General features: G+C 46.0%; 1 non-coding gene across 1 annotated transcript; it reads left to right on the top strand.

Annotated features, from left to right (window-relative positions):
• The first annotated feature begins 6,687 nt into the window (after window positions 1-6,687).
• trnan-guu (transfer RNA asparagine (anticodon GUU)) lies at window positions 6,688-6,761 on the top strand. Its single transcript has one exon. It is a non-coding gene; the product is annotated as a tRNA-Asn (tRNA).
• The last annotated feature ends 17,297 nt before the right edge of the window (window positions 6,762-24,058 follow it).

Raw genomic sequence — 24,058 nt, 5'->3', positions numbered from 1 at the left:
ACCTTAGCTACCTGGCCTGCTACTTTCAGTGATCTGTGGACATGCACTCGCTGGATTCTGGGGAGGACCCAGCAGATTGGAAAACTGCAAATGTAATGCTCCTATTTAAAAAAGGAGGCAGACAAAAAGCAGGAAACTATAGACCAGTTCGCCTAACATCTGTGGTTGGGAAAATGTTGGAATCCATTATTAAAGAAACAGTAGCAGGACACAGAAACATCGAAACATAGAAAATAGGTGCAGGAGTAGGCCATTCGGCACTTCGAGCCTGCACCACCCTTCACTAAGATCATGGATGATCATTCAGCTCAGTACCCCTTTCCTGCTTTCTCTCCATACCCCTTGATCCCTTTAGCTATCAGGGCCACATCACCCTCTTGAATATATCTAACATCTGGCATCAACAACTCTGCGGCAGAGAATTCCACAGGTTAATAACTCTCTGAGCGAAGAAGTTTCTCCTCATCTCAGTCCTAAATGGCTTACCCCTTATCCCTTAGACTCCGACCCCTGGTTCTGGGCTTCCCCAACATCGGGACCTGTCCAGTCCCGTCAGAATTTTATATGTTTCTATGAGATCCCCTCTCAGTCTTCCAAACTCCAGTGATCTCTCGATCCCTTGATTCCCCGAGACTCGAAAAATCTATCTAACGCAGCCTTGAATATATTCAGAGACTCAGCATTCACAAGCATGTGGGGCAGAAAATTCCAAAGATTCATATCCCTCTGAGTGAAGAAATTCCTCCTCATCTCTGTCTTAAATGGCCGACCCCTTAACCTGAGACTGTGGCCCCTGGTTCTAGACACTCCAGCCCGGGGGAAACAACCTCTCAGCATCTACCTTGTCAATCCCCTTCAGAATATTGTGTGTTTCAATGAGATCACTTCTCATTCTTCTAAACTCTGGAGAGTATCGGCCCATTCTACACAATCTCTCAACTTAAGACAGTCGTCTCATCCCAGGAATCAATCTGGTGAACCTCTGTTGTACCACCTCCCAGGCAATTATTTCCTTCCTCAAATAAGGAGACCAAAACTCTGCGCAGTACTCCAGGTGTGGTCTCACCAGGGCCCTGTACAATTGTAGCAAGACTTCCTTACTCTTGTACTGTGGGCTATATATTAGGTACTATGGGCCGAGTGCCCTGTTTTTTGGCTGTTTCGATGGTTGTATAAAAAGTTATTAAAATTTGACAGTTGCTCGGGAAATATATTTGTATTTCCTTCAGTGTACTCCTTACTCTTCAAGGGCTAGATTTTCCCCAAGCAGTTTTGTCGGCGCACTGACCTCAAGCGCATTGACTTTGCGCGCTGGAAATGGCTTGGGGAAAAACTCGCCCCATCCTGGCCGCTGTGTACAGTCCCCGGAGTCCTGGCGTGGTGTCGATGGTGAAGTGGGGGGCGGAGCCAAATGCCTGCACCGAAAACACTGCCGGCACCTTCGCACATGGGCAGTAGGGAGAGAAAACTTGGCACTCTGCCATTTTTAAACAGTGTCAAACCCGATGAAAAGCACAGCAGCTTCTCAGCTTCTCCGGTCGCTCGGCGGGCTCTCCCCCCGTCCCTCCCCGATAAAACGCACAGCTCCAGCAGCTGCAACTTCTCCGGTCCACAAGCTCACACTTCTCCGGTGTGTAGAGGCAGTATTTCCCCTTCTCTCTTCCTCTTGTCTATATCCCTCGGCTTTGTTTTCTGGATTTATTCCCCCGGCCTCATTTTATGTGTTTAAAAGGGAACAAAAGATGAAGTGTGTGACACTCTGGAACAATTTCTCTCACTCAAATATATCTATTTAGTGAAGTGAAATAAAGAGCAATTGAAGAATAAGGGAGAAGCCACTGTCACCCTTTTGACAGGAGAATAAACTCGCCCATGGCTGTTCATCCACAGAAAGTTTAAACATAATCTTCCTGCACGGGATCCTTCCGCGCGGAAAGCAAACGTGATAACGGCTCCACTGCGGAAACCGCTCTGACCAGAAGTACAGCAGAGGGCAGCTGACCAGTGAATGCCTTCTGTGCTGATCGGGAATGTGTTGGCTCACCTTAAACAACTTTTGTCCCTCACTGACAGCTGTCAATCCTTCTCCTCCGCTGCCCTTTACACAAACATGTCACTGATCCCCACCCACCACCCCACATCCCCATCGTGTTATCTTCCATGTTAGCACAGTGGGGCCGCGGAGACACCTACTCTCTCCCCACGGTTAGTGAACTCAGTCAGTCTGTAAAATTAAAGGGGAACAAGTGTCCCGCAAAGGGCAGGGGAAGGGAGAGAGTCTGTAACCTGGGTTTAATTGTTTGTCAAAGGCTACCCGTCCTGTTGTGTATTTCCAGCAGTTTCCTACTTTCACAGGTGGAGATACCGGGGCTGGACCATGTTCCTTAAATACAATGAGGTCGGGATAAAAGTTCCTCACATACTCAGGGCAAATTAAATGATTGAAGTTCTACAATGGATTAATTAATGATGTTTAAATCAATGAATCTTTTTTTCCACATGAGATGCATGTAACTCTTTCTTCTAAGGTTTTAATTTTGATGGAAGTGCAATTTCCCTGGCCGGAAATCGACCCAGGGCCGCGGTGGTGAGAGCGCCGAATCCTAATCACTGGACCACCAGGGAACGCTGCATTGCTGCATCGCTGCATCGCTGCATCGTAATGCTTGGTGTCATTATTGTTCTTTTCAATCCACTTGTTTCACAACGAAACACATTGTAACCGTGATCTGAATTTAACGCCACGTCATTCTTTGAAATCACCTTTAAATGATTGGGTAAAACCACTCCTTGTACCACCGAAAAACAGCTTCGATTCCAGGTCAGGGCGGTAACTTCTGAAACAGATTTTTTCAATTCAAAACCTTATAAAATTGAAGACATGCAGCTAATAAGAAAAAATAAGAATTAATTAAATCACAGTTAAATAACCGATAACCTTTTTCAGGATGAAATAAATATTAATATAGCTACTGAGGGACAGTAGTATCTTTAATCATTCATTTTCTCTTTACATGTGATGAATTTTTATCCCGATCTCATTTACATGCTGTATGAGAAATTGTAAGTGTTTATGACTCAATTGTAAAACCATTGATTGTGTGTGTGTCTATTCTTGATAGGAGGAGCACTTGAGACCAAAGTTCCAGTTCGATATATGCATCAATAGAATCAATTTTCACCAGTTCCTTTAAACCCAATAACATAATTTATTTTGATTGGACTGGATGAAAGAACATGATCCATGTAAATTTTTTTTATCGTTTTACTTGTGCTGAATGCTCATAAAAGTATTGGAGTGGTAACTCACTGGATGACAGCAAAGCTTGCAATGTTTGCGGAATATATTCGTGCAGCCAAAATGCACAATGACAACCCGGAACTGTGCGGCACCGAATCCTCCCGGAGATGGGTTTGGATTACCCACCTTTCAGTTACCAGCCGAATGCGCTGAACCATTGAAACACAGATACACACTGCAAGACATGCAAAACCAGGGTGTCAGTCAGTTAAAGCTTCAGATTGCTCCGACCGGGATGGAACTTATCCACTCTCAGTTGTACTTTTCCCAAGTAAAGGGTGGGACATTCATTGTGGATGTGTGGAAGCAGTCTGGTCCCGCACACTGCAGACACTTCCATGTCACCACCAACCAGCTCTCCCACAACCGGTGTGATCTACCTTCCAGCCTTCCAGTGCCTTGTCTGTGACGAAGTATGTTTCAAAAGTTTTGGAATAGTTGGTTCCATGGTGTAATGGTGAGCCCTCTTGATTTTAAATCTAGCGATCTGAGTTTAAATCTCGGTCAAACCTAAATTCTTGTTGTCCCAGCTGCTGAAAATTTGGGACAAACAAGTGAAAGACACCTGGTGCTGGTGGGCAGTTTTGTTGCCTTTTTCATTGATGCTTGATCTACAAGTCTAGTTGTCAAATTGTGTGCTCAACCGTCAGTTATCTGCTACAAATCAGCGGAGGACAAATCACTTTGTTGTCTAATGCTGCCTTTGCCTGCACAATGTGTGCTGAGATTATCTGTGCAATATGCATTCCGCAGGATGAATAAAAGCAATGCTTTTTGAAATGCAGGCACTGCATGTTTTGCACTCGACAAAACATTGCATTTTCTTTTCATTAATTTTACATTAATGCATTGCAATGCCAACGCACTTTTTACGTGGCAAGATCGATAATTAGCAGAGCGTAATGAAGACATCGCAAAGTTTCTGTTTAAAGAATGGACTCAGTCGAGAATATTTTGTGGATTTTATTTTTCTGAGGCTATTTTCCCTGTGCTGGGAACACCCTGCGCAGATATGTGAAAAAGCTGGTTTTGTTAAAACTCCAGAGACCGCATGGCAGTTCGCTGGGACAAAAGAGCTGTCAGTCATCCATTGACAAAAGAGCTGTCGGCCAGGAAGGGGGGCCACTGACAAAGCCACTCTAAGTTGTAAAAGCACTTCTCACCTCCATCTCAGAAGGAGACACAGAACAATGAACCCACCAGCCTGGCCAGCCAAGGAGGAGCTGGGTCTTTCCCAACACAAAGGCTCAGCGAGATGCCCAGACTAAGAGCCATCAGCCCAATGCATGGGTGGGATGGCCCATCACTGACTAAGTACCCGTGCTTAGAAACAAAGGGGTTTTAAAGATTGGCGGGAAAGATAGGGGTAGCAAGACTCCCAGAAAGACAGGGTCCTTTCCACTTTATTTTTAGCTTGGAGCTTGGTGTGAAGCTTGGAGCTTGCAGCTTGCAGCTTGTGTCGAGAGAGACCCCCCTCTCCCTCTCGCTCTCGCTCCACCGATCGATGTACCAGAGGAAGGGGCCGCAGTACTGCAGAAGAAGCCACCGAGACTGAAGACCAGGCAGTGACTTCCCACAGCTGAGCTGAGCAAGGAAACGGGCTGCGTGTGGTGGTGAACATGGTCGCGAGTGTCCCAAGCCAGTAACCAGATATCCCAGGCCAGCTGGGTAAGGGCTCAGGGTATTCTTAGAAGTGAAGCTTTCCAGGGCTATTCTGGGGAGGGTAATTCATTGGTAGGGGTGGGGTTAGAATCCACCAGGGAATTACTGCGTGTTTCTCAACAGAGACAGTGATTTCGTTTAGCAGTGCATGTTTTAGACAGTGTATGTTAGACCAAATAAATATACTACGATTTATCACTGAAGCATCCCTTTCCGTGACTCATTTAATTTGCACTCTGAATAATAATTCCCGGATCTAGAACTTTCGTAAGGTGGGGGCGATTCAAACCGTCCGTCTGGCAATTGGGCGAGAATCACAAACATTTACAATATTTACGAAAGGATACACTTGCTTTGGAGGCAGTTCAGAGAAGGTTCACTGGGTTGACTCCGGAGATGAGGGGTTGACTTATGAGAAAAGGTTGAGTAGGTGGGGCCTCTACTCATTGGAATTCAGAAGAATGAGAGGTGATCTTATCGAAACGTATAAGATAATGAGGGAGCTTGATAAGGTGGATGCAGAGAGGATGGTTCCACTGATAGGGGAGACTAGAAGTAGGGGGCATAATCTCAGAATAAGGGGCTGCCCATTTAAATCTGTGATGAGGAGGAATTTCTTCTCTCAGAGGGTTGTAAATCTGTCGAACTCACTGCATCAGAGAGCTGAGAAAGCCACGACATTTAATAAATTTAAGACAGAGATAGCTTCTTAACTGATAAGGGAATAAGGCTTATGGGGAATGGGCAGGGATGTGGACCTGAGTCCATGATCGGATCAGCCATGATCATATTAAATGGCGGAGCAGGCTCGAGGGGCCATATGGCCTACTCCTGCTCCTAGTTCTTAAGTTCTTATGTTCTGAATAGCGACACACAAAAAAATGCTTTGATCATGGTTACACCTTATGTTCACGTTTGTCAAACAGTTGGCTCGTTGGTCTCGGGCTGTGATTTCCCTTCGGAGTTGTTCATTGAAATTTACGAGGGGTCCCAGAGGAGCCCTGATATTGCTCGCATATTTTGAAATTGCATCGAACTTTTGCAAAGAAGGACTTGCATATCTGCAGCGCCTTTCAGGAACTCATGACGCCCCAAAGCGCTTTACAGCCATTGAGTTATGTTTGAAGTGTTGTAGTTTGGGGAAAGATGTGCCCAGATCACCAAACATGCACCACAACTCTTTGCAAAGAGTTTGGTGCAAATAATCAGGCGTCTCAGGGACTTGGACTTTCTTTGAATAAGTTCTGCTTGTACCTGCATTCAAGCTTGAAACAGCAACTGGGCTTCCATCTCACGGGACGTTTGGGGTTGATGTGCGTTGCTTTCAATCTTTGAAATTTCACCAAGCAAAGAAACGGTGAATCCAACTGTCCCTGTAAGCATTTAGTTCCCGTTTAATCACAGGAATATCCGCAGTCAGGAGCTGAAAAGGAATTCAAACCTAATACCGGCTTCGGGACAATCAGAATACTTTGTCACAGACAAGGCACCGGAAGGCTGGAAGGTAGATCACACCGGTTGTGGGAGAGCTGGTTGGCGGTGACATGGAAGTGTCTGCAGTGTACGGGACCAGACTGCTTCCACGCATCCACAATGAATGTCCGTCCATTTATTTGGGAAAAGTACAACTGAGAGTGGACAAGTTCCATCCCGGTCGGAGCAATCTGAAGCTTTAACTGACTGACATCCTGGTTTGGGATGTCTTGCACCTTCGACTTCCATCAGTCTCTGTGGCGCAATGGGTTAGCGCGTTCGACTGTTAACCGAAAGGTTGGTGGTTCGAGCCCACCCAGGGACGAAGTGTTTAACTGTTTTTCCCCGAGTATTTGGTGCCGCACAGTCCCAGGTTGTCACTGTGCGTTTTGGCTGCACGAATCTATTCCGCAAATGTTGCCAGCTGTGCTATTATCCAATTAGTTCCCACTCCAATATTTTATGAGCATTCAGTTCAAGTAAAACGATAACAATTTTTTACATGGATCATGTTCCTCCATCCAGCCCATTAGAAATAAATTATGTTATTGGGTTTAAAGAAACTGGTGGAAATTGATTCTATTGGTACATATATAGAACTGGAACTTCGGTCTCAAGTGCTCCTCCTATCAAGTCTCGACACACACACAATCAATGGTTTTACAACTGAGTCATAAACACTTACAATTTTAAACCATTCTCATACAGCGTGTAAATGGGATAGGGATAAAACTTCATCACATGTAAAGAGAAAATGAATGATTGAGGATACCACTGTTCCTCAGTAATTATATTATTATTCATTTCATTCTGAAGAAGGTTATCGGCTAATTAACGGTGATTAAAAGAATTCTTACTTTTGCACGTTGGCTGCATGTCGTCAATTTTATCAGGTTTTGAATTTAAAAATGGGTTACAATGCTGGTTGAATACATGACCCCAAAGTCTTTTTGGGATCACAGGTTGAGTCTCTCTGGTGGTTTACGCTCTCTTGTAGAGCGCCTGAGTTGGGGCTCCGGTTGTTGGGCGCTGGCCTGTGTGTCTGCTGTTTGCGGTGCCTCAGGCCTATCCGGACTGCCCACAGTGACTGGGCTCTCCTCCCTTTGGTTCCGGTGTTCGGTCACCTGTGCTGGAGTGAACTCTGTATCGTGTTCTTCCTCTGCTTCTTCTATGGGGTTGCTTAACCTCCTTTTTGTTTGATCCACATGTTTGCGGCAGATTTGTCCATTGGTTGGTTTAACTACCAGAACCCTATTGCCCTCTTTGGCAATCACAGTGCCTGCGAGCCATTTAGGCCCTGCAGTGTAGTTGTGGACAACAACAGGGTCGTTTACACCAATATATCGTGCCCCCACATTCCTGTCATGGTAGTTATATTGTGATTGGCGCCTGCTCTCAACAATTTCTTTCATGGTGTGGTGTATAAGGGATAACGGCATTTGAGCATCCTTATCATTAGCAGCCCTGCGGGTGGAACCCCTGTGAGCGAGTGTGGTCGGGATCTATTGGCCAACAGGAGGCGTGATAAGTGGCTTTGTAGGGAACCCCCTTGGATTCTGAGCATCCCCTGTTTGATTATCTGCACTTTTCGTTCTGCCTGGCCGTTTGAGGCTGGCTTGAACGGTGCCTTTCTGACATGGTTAATTCCATTGCCTGCCATGAAGTCCTGGAATTCAGTGCTTGTGAAGCACAGGCCATTGTCGCTGACCAAGATGTCCGGTAGACCGTGGGCGGCGAACATTGCCTGTAGACTTTCTACCGTGGCAGAGGATGTGCTTGAATTTAAAATGTCACACTCGATCCATTTGGAGTGAGCGTCTACTACAACCAAAAACATTTTTCCGATGAAAGGACCTGTGTAGTCATCATGGATGCGTGACCAAGGCTTGGCGGGCCATGGCCAGGGGCTAAGGGGGGCTTCCCTGGGCGCATTGCCCAGCTGGGCACACATGTTGTACCTGCGAACACAAACTTCCAGATCTGCATCTATCCCTGGCCACCAAACATGTGACCTGGCAATTGCCTTCATCATGACAATGCCCGGATGCTCATTGTGGAGTTCTCTGATGAACACCTCTCTGCCCATCTGGGGCATGACTACGCGGTTTCCCCACAGTAGGCAATCGGCCTGAATCGAGAGTTCATCCCTGCCCCTGTGAAATGGTTTAAATTCCTCAGGGCATGCCCTGTACGTGGCTGCCCAGTCCCCATTCAGGACACATTTCTTGACTAGAGACAATAGCGGGTCTCTATTTGTCCAGACTTTAGTCTGACGGGCTGTCACGGGTGAGCCATCGCTTGCGAAAGCTTCAACAGCCATGACCATCTCAGCGGCATGCTCGGTAGCCCCCTCAGTGGTGGCTGGTGGGAGCCTGCTGAGTGCATCGGCGCAGTTTTCAGTGCCCGGTCTGTGCCGAATTGTGTAGTCATAGGTGGCTAATGTGAGTGCCCACCTCTGTATGCGGACCGATGCGTCTGCATTTATGGCCTTGTTGACGGCTAAAAGGGACGTGAGGGGTTTGTGATCTGTCTCCAGCTCAAATTTCCTGCCAAACAGGTACTGGTGCATTTTCTTTACCGAATATACACATGCGAGCGCCTCCTTTTCTATCATCCCGTAGCCCTTTCTGCCTGGGACAGACTTCTGGAGGCATAAGCTACCGGCTGTAACTGACCCTTGGCATTGACATGCTGCAACACACACCCGACACCATAGGACGACGCATCGCACGTTAACACAAGTTTCTTACATGGGTCATATCGCGTGAACAGATTGTTGGAACATAACAAATTGTGTGCTCTATTAAAAGCCCTTTCCTGGCTGTCCCCCCAGATCCATTCGAGACCTTTGCTTAGGAGCACGTGGAGCGACTCTAGCAGCGTGCTCAATTTGGGAAGAAAGTTACCAAATAGTTCGGGAGCCCCAGGAACAAACGCAGCTCCGTCGTGTTACGGGATCTGGGTGCTCTCTGGATCGCTTCCGTCTTGATCGCAGTAGGGCGCATCCCGTCTACTCCTAGCCTCATCCCCAGGAATTCTACCTCTGGAGCTAGGAAGATGCACTTCGCCTTTTTCAGTCGCAGCCCTACCCGGTTCAGTCTGCGTAGCACCTCCTCCAGGTTGTGGAGGTGTTCTTCAGTCTCGTAACCCGTGATGAGGATGTCGTCCTGAAAAACCACCGTCCCTGGAATCGACTTGAGGAGGCTTTCCATATTTCGTTGGAAGATCGCGGCGGCCGAGCGAATCCCGAATGGACATCTGTTGTACTCAAACAACACCTTGTGTGTCGTGATGGTGGTCAGCTTCTTCAACTCACTCGCCAGCTCCTGGGTCATGTAAGCTGAGGTCACGTCCAATTTTGACAAAAGTTTGCCACCGGATAGCATCGCAAAGAGGTCCTCCGCTCTCGGTAGTGGGTACTGGTCTTGGAGTGACACCCGATTGATGGTGGCCTTGTAATCACCACATATCCTGACCGACCCATCCACCTTGAACACCGGTACAATCGGGCTCGCCCAGTCACTGAATTCGACTGGCAAAATGATACCTTCCCTCAGCAGGCGGTTCAATTCACCTTCTATCATTTCCCGCATCACGTACGGCACCGCTCTGGCCTTATGGTGTCCTGGCCTGTCCGGGTTTATGTGAATCACTACCTTGGCCCCCATGAAAGTGCCAATGCCGGGTTGAAATAATGAGTCAAATTTTTGCAGGATCTGTGAGCATGAAACTCGCTCCACAGAGGAAATAGCATTAACATTGCCCCAGTTCCAGTTCATGACAGCAAGCCAACTCCTCCCCAGTAGTGCGGGACCGTCCCCCGGGACAACCCAGAGTGGCAACCTGTTCTCCAAATCTTTGTGGGTCACGATTATCGTGGCGCTGCCAAGCACCGGAATGATCTCCTTGGTGTATGTCCGTACCTGTGCGTCAATCGGTGATAATTTTGGACGCCCACAACTTTTCAAACTATTTGATACCCATCAGGGACTGGCTAGCCCCCGTGTCTAGCTCCATTGATACTGGGATGCCACTGAGGAGCACTTTCATCATTATCGGTGGCGTCCTGGTGTTTGAACTGTATACGTGCTCCACATGAACTCACTGAACTTCAGCTTCCAGCGATTTCCCCCAGCGTTGATTTCTGCAATTTCTGTAGGTATTTTGTTCATCTCTGCAAACTCCGGCTGAGTTTGTGCCTCCATGCCTCCAACATGAGCTGTTGTTGGAAACAAAAGATCCCTTGCTCATCAATCGTCCCTGACTACCCCTGTGACTGTCCTTGAGTGTGCCATTAACAGGTGTTGATAGCCCCATTACTGGCCACATTGTCCCTTGCAATGGTGTGAATCGCCGTTCTGCTTGCCATTATCTCTGTCGAACTCCCCCTCTGGGTTCGACTACATGTTGGGGCATGCCCGATTGCCCTTGTCTGCCTGGAGAACTGTGTGCTGCTTCAACAATGTTGATTCTCTGTCCCAACCATTCCTTAACACAGTATCTCTCGTCTATTCTGCTAGCAGCCATGCTCACGTGGTTTAAATCCCAGTTTCTCGTCGCCATTGATACATCCTTACTATACAGTAGAAATGCACACGAGGCCCATGCTTGAGAGAAGGTCAGTCTGTGGCCTGTCCTTTATTCCTTAGCACTCAAGTGATGAAAGTGGGTGGAGCTTCCCCTTTTATACCTGAAGATCCAGGTTAGAAGTGTCTCCCACAAGTTCACCACCTAGTGGTCATTGTTCTCACAGTGTACAACTGAGGTCAGATTATATATGGGTTACAATGTTGGTTGAATACATGGCAATAAGCACTTAAAATTTTAAACCATTCTCCTAAAATACAGTGTGTAAACGAGATAGGGATAAAAGTTCATCACATGTAAAGAGAAAATTAATGATTGAAGCTAGTAAAAGATCCTCTCGGAATAAGTGATCACAGTATGGTTGAATTTGTAATACAGATTGAGGGTGAGTAAGTAGTGTCTCAAACGAGCGTACTATGCTGAAACAAAGGGGACTACAGTGGGATGAGGGCAGAGTTGGCTAAAGTAGACTGGAAACACAGACTAAACGGTGGCACAATTGAGGAACAGTGGAGAACTTTTAAGGAGCTCTTTCATAGTGCTCAATAAAAATATATTCCAGTGAAAAAGAAAGGCGGTAAGAGAAGGGATAACCAGCCGTGGATAACCAAGGAAATAAAGGAGAGTATCAAATTAAAAACCAATGCGTATAAGGTGGCCAAGGTTAATGGGAAAATAGAAGATTGGGAAAATTTTAAACGACAGCAAAGAATGACTAAGAAAGCAATAAAGAAAGGAAAGATAGATTACGAAGGTAAACTTGTGCAAAGCATAAAAACGGATAGTTAAAGCTTTTACCGATATATAAAACGGAAAAGAGTGACTAAAGTAAATGTTGGTCCCTTAGAAGATGAAAAGGGAGATTTAAAAATGGGAACTGTGGAAATGGCTGAGACCTTAAACAATTATTTTGCTTCGGTCTTCACAATGGAAGACACAGAAACCATGCCAGAAATTGCTGGTCACAGGAATGTGGGAAGAGAGGACCTTGAAACAATCACTATCACTAGGGGGCTAGTGCTGGACAGGCTAATGCGACTCAAGGTAGACAAGTCCCCTGGTCCTGATGAAATGCCAGGGTATTAAAAGAGATGGCGGAAGTTATAGCAGATGCATTCGTTATAATCTACCAAAATTCTCTGGACTCTGGGGAGGTACCAGCGGATTGGAAAGCAGCTAATGTAATGCCTCTGTTTAAAAAAGGGGGCAGACAAAAGGCAGATAACTGTAGGCTGGTTAGTTTAACATCTGTAGTAGGGAAAATGCTTGAAACTATCATGAAGGAAGAAAGAGCGGGACATCGAGATAGGAATAGTGCAATCAAGCAGACGCAGCATGGATTCATGAAGGGGAAATCATGTTTAACTAATTTACTGGAATTCTTTGAGGATATAATGAGCATGGTGGATAGAGGTGTACCGATGGATGTGGTGTATTTAGATTTCCAAAAGGCATTCGATAAGGTACCACACAAAAGGTTACTGCAGAAGATAAAGGTACGCGGAGTCAGTGGAAATGTATTAGCATGGATAGAGAATTGGCTGGCTAACAGAAAGCAGAGAGATGGGATAAATGGGCCCTTTTCGGGTTGGAAATCGGTGGTTAGTGGTGTGCCACAGGGCTCGGTGCTGGGACCACAACTGTTTACAATATACATAGATGACCTGGAAGAGGGGACAGAGTGTAGTGCAACAAAATTTGCAGATGACACAAAGATTAGTGGGAAAGCAGGTTGTGTAGAGGACACAGAGAGGCTGCAAAGAGATTTAGATAGGTTAAATGAATGGGCTAAGGTTTGGCAGATGGAATACAATGTCGGAAAGTGTGAGGTCATCCACCTTGGGAAAAAAAACAGTAAAAAGGGAATATTATTTGAATGGGGAGAAATTGCAACATGCTACAGTGCAGAGGGACCTGGGGGTCCTTGTGCATGAATCCCAAAAAGTTAGTTTGCAGGTGTAACAGGTAATCAGGAAGGCGAATGGAATGTTGGCCTTCATTGCGAGAGGCATGGAGTACAAAAGCAGGGAGGTCCTGCTGCAACTGTATAGGGTATTGGTGAGGCCGCACCTGGAGTACTGCGTGCAGTTTTGGTCACCTTAATTAAGGAAGGATATACTAGCTTTGGAGGGGGTACAGAGACAATTCACTCGGCTGATTCCGGAGATGAGGGGGTTACCTTATGATGATAGATTGAGTAGACTGGGTCTTTGCTCGTTGGAGTTCAGAAGGATGAGGGGTGATCTTGTAGAAACATTTAAAATAATGAAAGGGATAGACAAGATAGAGGCAGAGAGATTGTTTCCACTGGTCGGGGAGACTAGAATTTGGGGGCACAGCCTCAAAATACGGGGGAGACATCCATTGTGGATGTGTGGAAGCAGTCTGGTCCCGCACACTGCAGACACTTCCATGTCACCGCCAACCAGCTCTCCCACAACCGGTGTGATCTACCTTCCAGCCTTCCGGTGCCTTGTCTGTGACAAAGTATTCTGATTGTCCTGAAGCCGGTATTAGGTTTTAATTTCTTTTCAGCTCCTGACTGCGAATATTCCTGTGATTCAACGTGAACAAAATGCTGACAGGGACAGTTGGATTCAGCGATTCTTTGCTTGGTGAAATTTCAAAGATTGAAAGTGACGTACATCAACCCCAAACCTCGTCACCTACTCGCTAACCGCTACACGCTGCTCCCGTGAGATGGAAGCCCAGTTGCTGTTTCAAGCTTGAATGCAGGTACAAGCAGAACTCATTCAAAGAAAGTCCAAGTCCCTGAGGCATCTGATTATTTGAACCGAACTCCTTCGCAAAGAGTTGAGGTTCGTGTGGGGTGATTTGGGCACATCTTTCCCCACACTACAACACTTCAAACATAACTCAACGGCTGTAAAGTGCTTTCTCTCTTCCTCTTGTCTGTATCCTGTGCTTTTATTTCTCTATTTATTCCCCCTGTCTCAATTTCTAGTGTTTAAAAGGGAACAAAAGATGAAGTGGGTGTCACTGTGGAACAATTTCTCTCGCTCAAAGTTAGATGCACGACCGTTGCTCCATGAGGTCTCGGCAGCTAGCCGTTGATATTCAGGTCCATAAATAAATATATTTTTTTGTATTTATACAAATTATCGAAGCTGTTCTCTGGTCGCGTGGTTAAGATCTCGAGCATTAAACCTCTTTCCATTCTCAATCAGTTCATCGCAGAAACATAATTGAGGTGTGTGAGAGGATTAATGATTGCTGTAATCGCCGTTAATAACCCCACTACTATCTGTTACAGAACGAGCTTACACACTCTCCCGCTTCTCCTGCCCTTTGCCGGGCACATGTCCCGGGTTTAATTTTACAAACTGGGTGTGTTCGCTGATCGCGGGGAGATGATAGGAGCCTCTGTGGCCCCACTGTGAGGGTGTGGAAGTGAACACTGTAGCTGGGTGATCCGTGACATTTCTGTAAAGGCAGCAGAGGAGAAGGATTGAGAGCTTTGAGTGTGGGACAGAAGTTGTTTGAGGTGAGCCAGCACATTCCCGATCAGCACAGAGGGAGCTCACTGGTCAGCTCCCCTCTGTTGGGGCTGCTTTGCCAGAGGTTTCCATAGTGTAGTGGTTGTCACGTTTGCTTTATATGTATACGATCACTGGTTCGATCCCAAGTGCGAACTTTATGTTTAAACTTGCTGTGGATGAACAATTGGAGCCGAGTTGAGTCTCCTGGCAAATACTGCCTGACCTGCTGAGATTTCCAGCATTTGCTGTATTTATTGATTAAAGTATCAACTCTCCCTCAGTTAGCATTTCTTTGTGCAAAAGAAGGTGATGGGTTAATTAATGATGCTATCCCGTGAAAGCAACACAAAAGTTTAACAAATAAACATATGGTGACTGGCAGGTGAGCGCTGCTTCTGACACCCGGTGGGAATGGGCGGGGATTTTAAAGCCCCTTTTATTGCAGAACCTTCATATAGATCAACATCTCAGACTCAGTGTTTCGGCCTCGTGGTGCAGCGGTGGTGTGTCTGCCTGTTGATCAGAAAGTTGCATGTTTAAATCATGTTGAGGTCCCTGTTCATTTGGGCAATTACAGAATTAATATTTTCTTTGCTGTTTGGCAATAACCAGACCCTTGCTCCAAGGTCTGTCTCAATGTTTCCCCGGTGTCAGGCAGAGATAGCCTGCTGTCCTCATTTACTTCATGTGACAGGACACAAAAGTTCAAAATCAAACTGCAGGTGGCCACACATAATATTGAGCAGTCAGGATGGCCGAGCGGTCTAAGTTGCTGCAGCAGGTTGCAGTCTGCTTTGAAAGCGTGGGTTCCGTAGTGTAGTGGTCATGACATTCGCTTAACACGCAAAAGGCTCCTGTTTCAAAACCAGCTGAAAACGTGTTCAATTAAATATGAGAAGCATTGAATAATGTGCATTTCTGGTTCAGTATTAACAAAGCACAATGTCTCCCAGCCCTGCTACATTTGTTGAATACTCTGTACAGTTCGGTACACATTCAAACTCTACAGTTTCCAGCCCTGACGGTGCAGAAAGCCCCTCTCAAAGCTGCACATTCCGGCTGCTTTCAGTTGAGTTGTGAGAGATTATTGACGGATCCTGCAGCTGTGAAAAGGAAAGATGTGTTAGAGGGGTCATCAAACGAGGCCATGTGGGTTGAATTAAAGAACAAAAATGGGGCGATCACACTACTGGGAGTGCACTATAGACCCCCAGGCAGTTAGAGGGAGATAAAAGAACAAATATATGGGCAGATTGTTGAGAAGTGCAAAACCTATCGAGCTGTAATAGTGGAGGATTTTAACTACCCGAATATTAACTGGGAAAATGATAGTGTGAATGGTACAGATGGTGGAGAATTCCTAAAATGCATTCAGGAGAACTTCTTTATCCAGTATGTAACAAGCCCATCAAGGGAGGGGCGGTTCTGGACTGGGTCTTGTGATCGAAGAGGGGCAGGTAGAAGGGGTATCAGTGGGAGAGCATTTTGGTGCGAGTGATCAGACTCAGTAAGATTTAGGGTAGTTATAGAAAAGGACAAAGGGGACCAGGAATAAAAGTTCTCAATTGGGGTAAAGCCAATTTTGCTGAGCTGAGATGGAATTTGGCCAAAGTGGACTGAGAACGGCTACTTGCTGGTAAATCAGTGTCAGAGCAGTGGGAGGCATTCAAGGAGGAGATCCTGAGGGTACAGAGCAAGTATGTTCCCTTAAAACAAAGGTGGGACTAACAAATCTAGAGCTCCCGGGATGTCAGGGGACATACAGGGAAAGTTAACGAAAAAAAGGGAAGCTTATGACAGATACCGATAACTCAATACTGCAGAAACTCTAGAGATGCAGAGGTGCAATTAAAAAATATATCAGGAAAGCAAAGAGAGAGCATGAGAAAATGTTGGCAATTAAATCTGGGAAAACCCAAAGATGTTTTATAAATACATTAAGAGCATGATGATAACAAGATAAAGAGTGGGGCCTATTAGCGTCCATAAAGGGAATCTGTACGCGGAGGCGGAAGGCTTGGGTAGGATTCTTTATGAATACTTTGCATCTGTTTTCACAAAAGAGAGGGGCGATGTGGACTTTGCAATGAGGGTGGAGAAGTGTGAAATATTAGATGAAATAAACAGAGTGAGAGAGGAAGTATTGGTGGTTTAGCAGCTTAGAAAGTGGATAAATCCCCAGGCCAGGATGAAATGTATCCCAGGCTGATAAGAGCAGCAAAAGAGCAAATAGCAGAGGCTCTGACCACCATTGTCCAATCCTCACTGGCTACAGGTGCGGGGCCAGAGGATTGGAGCACTGCTAACTTTGTACCTTTGTTTAAAAAGGGAGAAAGGGATTGAGTAAATACAGGCTGGCCAGCCGAACCTTTTACAATTATTTGTAAAAATCCTGAGGGACAGGATAAATCTTCATTTGGAAAGTCATGGATTAATCAAGGATAGTCAACATGAATTTGTCAAGGGAAGGTCGTGTCTGACTAAATAGATTGCATTTTTCGAGGAGGTAACCAGGAGGGTTGATGAGGGCAGTGGTATGATGTAATGTATATGCACTTTAGCAAAGCTTTTGATAAGGTTGCACTTGGAAGACTGGTTACGAATGTAAAAGCCCATGGGATTCAAGGGCAAAGTAGCAAGTTGGGTCCAAAATTTGTTCAGAGGCAGGAATCAAAGCATAATGGTTGATGGGTGATTTTGTGATCCAGTGGGGTTCCGCAGGGCTCAGTGCTGGGTCCCTTGCTTTTTGTGGTATACATCAATGACTTGGACTGAAATGTTGAGGGTATGAGTAAGAAGTTTGCAGATGACACTAAAACAGGCTGAGTGGTTGATAATGAAGAAGAAAATGGCGGACCACAGGAAGATATCAATGGATGTCTCAAGGCGCTTTGCAGCCAATGAAGTACTTTTTGAAGTGCGGTCACTCTTGTAGTGTGGGAGACACAGCCGCCAATTTGCACACGGCAGGCTCCTATAGGCAGCAGTGTGATGATGACCAGATCATCTGTCTCTGTGATGTTGATTGAGGGATAAATATTGACCAGGACACGAATCCTGGCCACATTGATCCTCCCACCACTTCACACTGTTCTCCGAGGGACCAGCGCGATGATACTAAAACAACAAGCGAAGTTGGTAAGCTATCCATGCAGTCCATCGGAATCCAGCCACACCACCTTATACCACGGGTAACATCTCTCCATGGATTCTGGAATCTGGATCAACAAACCATAATCCCATCTTATAAGGAATTCCGGGAGGTGCTTCAAGCTTTATTCCATATATGTGAACAGTTTTAAGGTATTTAAACAAATACCGACGTTTTTGAGATGGGCGTCTGGGGGACGTCATCAAAACCATGGTCGTCATTTTGGAGCGTGAGCAGGAACATCGGCAGGGCCCAGGTACAGAGGAGTGGGAAGGTCGGGGCGGATGAGCGGTGAGTGTTTGTGGCGAGATGCGGTGAATGTTTATGGTGGAGGAGCGGCGACAGATCGTGGAGGAGGTGCGACAGATGAGGGGACGGGGCCCAGAAGAGCCGAGGGCCCAGGGACAGCACGGGCCAGCCCACACTGCGATATGTGTGGGCACTGGGTCCATGCAGCAGAGCTGGTCTCCTGTCGTCTTGGTTAACCCTTGCCACTGGACCAAGACCTCGCTCTGTCAAGCCCATGTGGTGGCTGGTGTGCAACGGTCACCCCACGTTAAAAAAATCCACACAAAGGCATCTTCCACCCCCTCAATTGGATTCAGGACTGGAACATCGGGTCCTTCATCGAAACACCTGTGAACTCATGGAAGCAAATCGTCCTCGATCGAGGGACCGCCTATGATGATGATGATCAATGTACTGGTCAGGTGGGCAGAACTGTGGCAAATGGAATTCAATCCAGATAAGTGTGAGGTGATGCATTTGGGGAGGTTTAACAAGGCAAGGGAATATACATTAAATGGTATGACACTGAAAAGTGTAGAGGAACAAAGGGACCTTGGAGTGCAGGTCCGCAGATTCCTGAAGGTAGCAGGCCAGGTAGTTAATGTGGTTAAGAAGGCATATGGAATATTTGTCTTTATTAGTCAAGGCATGGAGTACAAGAGCAAGGAGGTTATGCTTGAACTGTACAAAACACTGGCTACACCACAGCTGGAATACTGCATGCAGTTCTGGTCACCACATTACAGGAAAGATGTGATTTCACTGAAAAGGGTGCAGAGGAGATTTACTAGAATGTTGCCTGGACTGGAGAATTTTGGCTATGAGGATAGTTTGGAGATGCTGAATTTGTTTTCTTTGCAACAGAGGCATCTGAGCGGAGACCTGATTGAGGTGCATAAAATTGAGGGGCCTGGATAGAGTGGATATGACGGTCCTGTTTCTCTTGGCAGAGGGGTCAACAAACAGGGGGCGTAGATTTTAAGTAATTGGGGAAGGTTTAGAGGAGATATGAGGGGACATTTCATCACCCAGAGGGTGGTGGGGTCTGGAACTCAATGCCTGAAAGGTTGGTAGAGGGAGGGACCCTCACCACAGTTAAAAGATACGTGGATGTGCACTTAAAGTGCCGCAACCTACAGAGCTCTGGACCGAGAGCTGGAAAGTGGGATTAGGCTGGATAGCTCTTGGTCGGCCGGCGTGGACACGATGGGCCGAAATGGCCTCACTCTGTGCTGAAACTTTCTGATTCTATGATTCTATTAATATATATATATATATATATATATAATATATACAATTATCGTAATTTTCCCTTGGTGGTCGAGTGGTTAAGATCCCGAGCACGAACCCTCTTTCTATTCTCAATCAGTTTATCACATGAATATAAGTGAGGTCTGTGAGAGGATGAATAATTGCATACCTCGGGAGCCTATTATCAGCGAGGGCAGGCATCGACGACGAGGTTCAACACTGCCTCCAGTGCGCCAGTGCAGCCTTCGGCCGCCTGAGGAAGAGAGTGTTCGAAGATCAGGCCCTCAAATCTGCCACTAAGCTCATGGTCTAACGGGCTGTAGTGAGACCCGTCCTCCTGTATGGCTCAGAGACGTGGACCTTATACAGTGGGCACCTCAAGTCGCTGGAGAAATACCACCAATGATGTTTCTGCAAAATCCTGCAAATCCCCTGGGAGGACAGACGCACCAACATTCGCGTCCTCAATCAGGCCAACATCCCCAGCATCGAAGCACTGACCACACTCGACCAGCTCCGTTGGACGGGCCACATTGTTCGCATGCCTGACACAAGACTCCAAAAGCAAGCGCTCTACTCGGAACTCCGACACGGCAAGCGAGCCCCAGGTGAGCAGGGGAAACGTTTCAAGGACCCTCAAAGCCACTTCATAAAATGCAACATCCCCACCAACACCAGGGAGTCCCTGGATAAAGACCACCCTCAGTGGAGGAAGAGCATCTGGAGAGCGCTGAGCACCTCGAGTCTCATCGCCGAGAGCATGCAGAACACATGCACAGGCAGCGGAAGGAGCGTGTGGCAAACCAGTCCCATCCACCCTTTCCTTCAACCACTGTCTGTCCAACCTGTGACAGAGACTGTAATTCCTGTATTGGACGGTTCAGTCACCTGAGAACTCACTTTTAGAGTGGAAGCAAGTCTTCCTCGATTTCGAGGGACTGCCTATGATGATGATGAATTGCTGTAATCACCGTTAATAACCCCGTTACTTTCTGTTACACACTGAGTTTACAGACTCTCTGGCTTCTCCTGCCCTTTGTGGGACACTTGTAACTTTACAAACTGGGTGAGTTCGCGGCCCCTTATTCTAAGATTATGCCCCTTAGTTCTAGTCTCCCCTATCAGTGGAAACATCCTCCTTGTCAAGCCCCCTCATAATCTTATACATTTTGATCAGATCACCACCCATTCTTCTGAATTCCAATGAGTAGAGGCCCAATCTACACAACCTTTCCTCATAAGTCAGCCCCCTCATCTCCAGAATCAACCGAGTGAACCTTCTCTCAACTGCCTCCAGAGCAAGTATATCCTTTCGTAAATATGGAAAACAAAACTGCACGCAGTATTCCAGGTGTGACCTCACCAATACCCTGTATAACTGTAGCAAGATTTCCCTGCTTTTATACTCCATCCCTTTTGCAATAAAGGCCAAGATTACATTGGCCTTCCTGATCACTTGCTGGTGATCGAGTTTGCTAGATATGAAGGCCAGCTTAACATTCGTCTTATTTGATTATTTTCTGTACCTGCCCATGACATTTACATAAAACCATGTTGACTCTGTCGAATCATGTTATAATTTTCAAAGTGCCCTGACACCACTTCCTTAACAATGGATTACAGCATTTTCCCGATGACTGATGTCAGACTAACTGTCCTGTAGTTCCCGGTTTTCTCTCTCCCTCCTTTCTTGAATAGCGATGTTACATTTTCTACCTTCCGATCCGCTGGGACTGTTGTAGAATCTGGACATCGTGGTGCAAAGGTTACGGGTCTAACTCCCGATCAGGAGGCTGTGTGTTCAAATCAGTTAATTTAGCTGTTGTTCTTCCGGAATTGATACTGTGTTTGCTGTTTCACAATAACCAGACCCTTGCTCTAAAACCTGTCTCACTGTTTCCCCAGGGGCACATTCATGTTACAATAAACATTCTGAATCAGATGCCTGAAGTACAGTGTGTAAAATGGGATATGGTTTAACAGTTAACATGCAAAGCACAGAACCAATTATTCAATTATCGACTTTCCCTCAGTTAACATTACTTTCACTGTGCAAAACAAGCTGATTGGTTAATTAATAAAGTTTGCCCGAGAAAGCGACATAAAATTTAACGATAATGATTCGCCCAACATGGGGCTCAAACCCACAATAGTGAGATTAAGAGTCTCATGCTGTATCTACTGAGCTAGCCAAGATTATGTAAATCACACATCCCTGTCGGTGATTGCTGCCAGGCGCCTGTTGGTTTCGTCCCATTTCCCGGTGTTTCCCGATCCTGTCTGTCTCTCTGGCTCTGTTCAATCTGTGTGTGGCCACCTCCAGTTTGATTTTGAACAAATACCTGTGTTTGTGTATTCAGTAAAACAGAAAATGCTGGAAACACTCAGCAGGTCGGGCAGTATCTGTGGAGGTGGGGAAGTGGGAATAATCGATGGGTTTGTTTGTGGCTTTGATCTGTTGCTGGGAAGTGAGGCAGCGCTGCAGGATGCTTTTTTTCGAGGTGTAAGCAGAGGTTTCCGTCGTGTAACGGTTATCACCTTCGCTGCACATGTGAAATATCCCCGGTTTGAGCACGGACAGAAACATTATTTTGGAGAATATTTTTCTGTGTAATACATTTTTTAAAAGTAGCCCGAGGTTCCTTTTATCATGAGCGATGAACATCTTAACTCACTCTCCTAAAATACAGTGTGTGTAAAATCAGATAGGGGATAAAACTTCTTCAATGATAAAAGTTCCTTAACTCAGTAAAGTTCAGTTATTGAAGTTTCCATCAATTCATTACATAAACATAATTGAGGTGTGTGAGAGGATTAATAATGGGCTTTAATCGTTAATGAGCCCATTACTTTATGTTATTGACCCAGGTTACACACTCTCTTGCTTCTGAAAGAGTTGAGATGCGTGTGGGGTGATTGGGGCAGATCTTTCCCCACATTACAAGGCTCCATCGGTACTTCATTGACTTTAAATCACTTGGGGACACCCTGAGTTGTTGAAAGGCCACGTAAAAATGCAAGTCATTCTTTGCAAAAGTTCTAACCGCAAGTTCAAACTTCGCCGGCAAATGGAGGCTCACCCAGAATTTGTTCTGACACCACGACAAAGTCCTTAAAAGTGGGATTCAGCAGTTCAGCTGCTCGCTTAACATTTCCGTCTGACCTGGTGCTGCAAGTGGAGATGTGTCCGCAGTGTAGCGTTTAACATGTTCACCTTACACACGGGAAAGCTCACCGGGCAGAAATATTTTGTTGGAACTTTCTCCTCAAACTTTTTCAGGGGAGGGATTGTTCTCCAGTGAAAGGACATAAGATCATAAGAACGTAAGAATTAGGAACAGGAGTCGGCCATTCGGCCCATTTTAATGTTTTCAAAGTGATTTCACCCGGGGACCTTTGGTGTGTTTGGGGAACATGATAACCGCTACACTACAGACACACGGTGGTAGATGTTGTCTTAGGAACATAACCAGAGCTCTAACCAACACAGCTGGCCGATACTTCAGGAGCTGGTTTTACGAGAATAGAATGACGGTGCTATATTTAGGAAGGCTGTGAGAGTGGCAGGAATTGATCTCGTATTTCCCAGACTTTATACACAGGAACATAGGAACAGGAGGAGGCCATTTGGCAGCGAGTGGTTGGGATCCAGAATGCGCTGCCTGAAAGGGTGGCGGAGGCAGAATTAACCTTATCTTTCAAAATGGATTTGGATAAGTATCTGAAGGTACAATATCTCAGGGGTACGGGTAAAGGCCGGAGGAGTGGGACTAGCTGAGAGTCGGCACGGGCTCGACAGGCCGAACGGCCTACTTCCGTGCTGTAACCGTTCCACGATTCTATATTATGTTTAAACTTGCTGTGGATGAACAATCGGAGGCGAGCTTAGTCTCCTGGTAAAAACGCTGATGCTGTCTGACCAGCTGAGATTTCCAGCATTTTCTGTTTTTATTTGCTATTTATTCTCCTGGCAAAAGGGTTCCCTTATTCCTTAATTGCTCTTTATTTCACTTCAATAAATAGATAACTTTCAGTGGGAGAAAACGGATCCACCGGGGACCTTTCGTGTGTGAGGCCAACGTGATATCCGCTACACTGCAGCCCATCAAAGGGCGAGAAACCACTGAATATAAAGGATGAACTCACAAATATCAGGGTCAGTGCAGTCTGGTCAACGTCAAACCCTCCTTTCTTATTCAGCAGTGGCATGAACGGGAGTCAGATGCCACAAAGTTTAATTAAAGACACAAATACAAGTAACACTTCCAAATCTTTTCACTGTAAAATTATTTCACTTTATTTGAAATCCTACTGCGTTGAATCTGAAAATGAGCACCATGGGATTTTATCTTCACTACTGATTCTATTTTCTCTTCACTACTGATTCTATTTTCTGTGCACGGAAGGAATAACTGGTGCTGTTAAAGTTGACAAAAGTTGCCCCAGATTCCTGGTGTCATCGGCAATGAAGATTTTAAACCAGACTCCTAAAATACAGTGTGTAAAATGGGTTAACATGCACAAGAACATAAGAACATAAGAAATAGGAGCAGGAGTCGGCCATACGCCCCTCGAGCCTGCTCCGTCATTTAATACGATCATGGCCGATCCGATCATGGACTCAGGTCCACTTCCCTGCCCGCTCCCCAAAGCACAGGACAAATGATTGAAGTATCCGACTGTCCCTCAGTTAGCATTTTTTTCACTGTGCAAAAGAAGGTGAGGGGTTAATTAATGATGCTTTCCCGTGAAAGCAACACAAATGTTTCAGAAAAAAACATACAGTGACTGGCAAGTGAGTGTTGCTTCTGATTCCTGGTGGGAATGGGCAGGGATTTTAAAGCC

The sequence above is a fragment of the Pristiophorus japonicus genome, chromosome 20 (assembly GCF_044704955.1).
Source record: "Pristiophorus japonicus isolate sPriJap1 chromosome 20, sPriJap1.hap1, whole genome shotgun sequence".
In the NCBI taxonomy this organism is placed as follows: domain Eukaryota; kingdom Metazoa; phylum Chordata; class Chondrichthyes; family Pristiophoridae; genus Pristiophorus; species Pristiophorus japonicus.
This window is presented reverse-complemented; position numbering and strand designations above follow the sequence as displayed.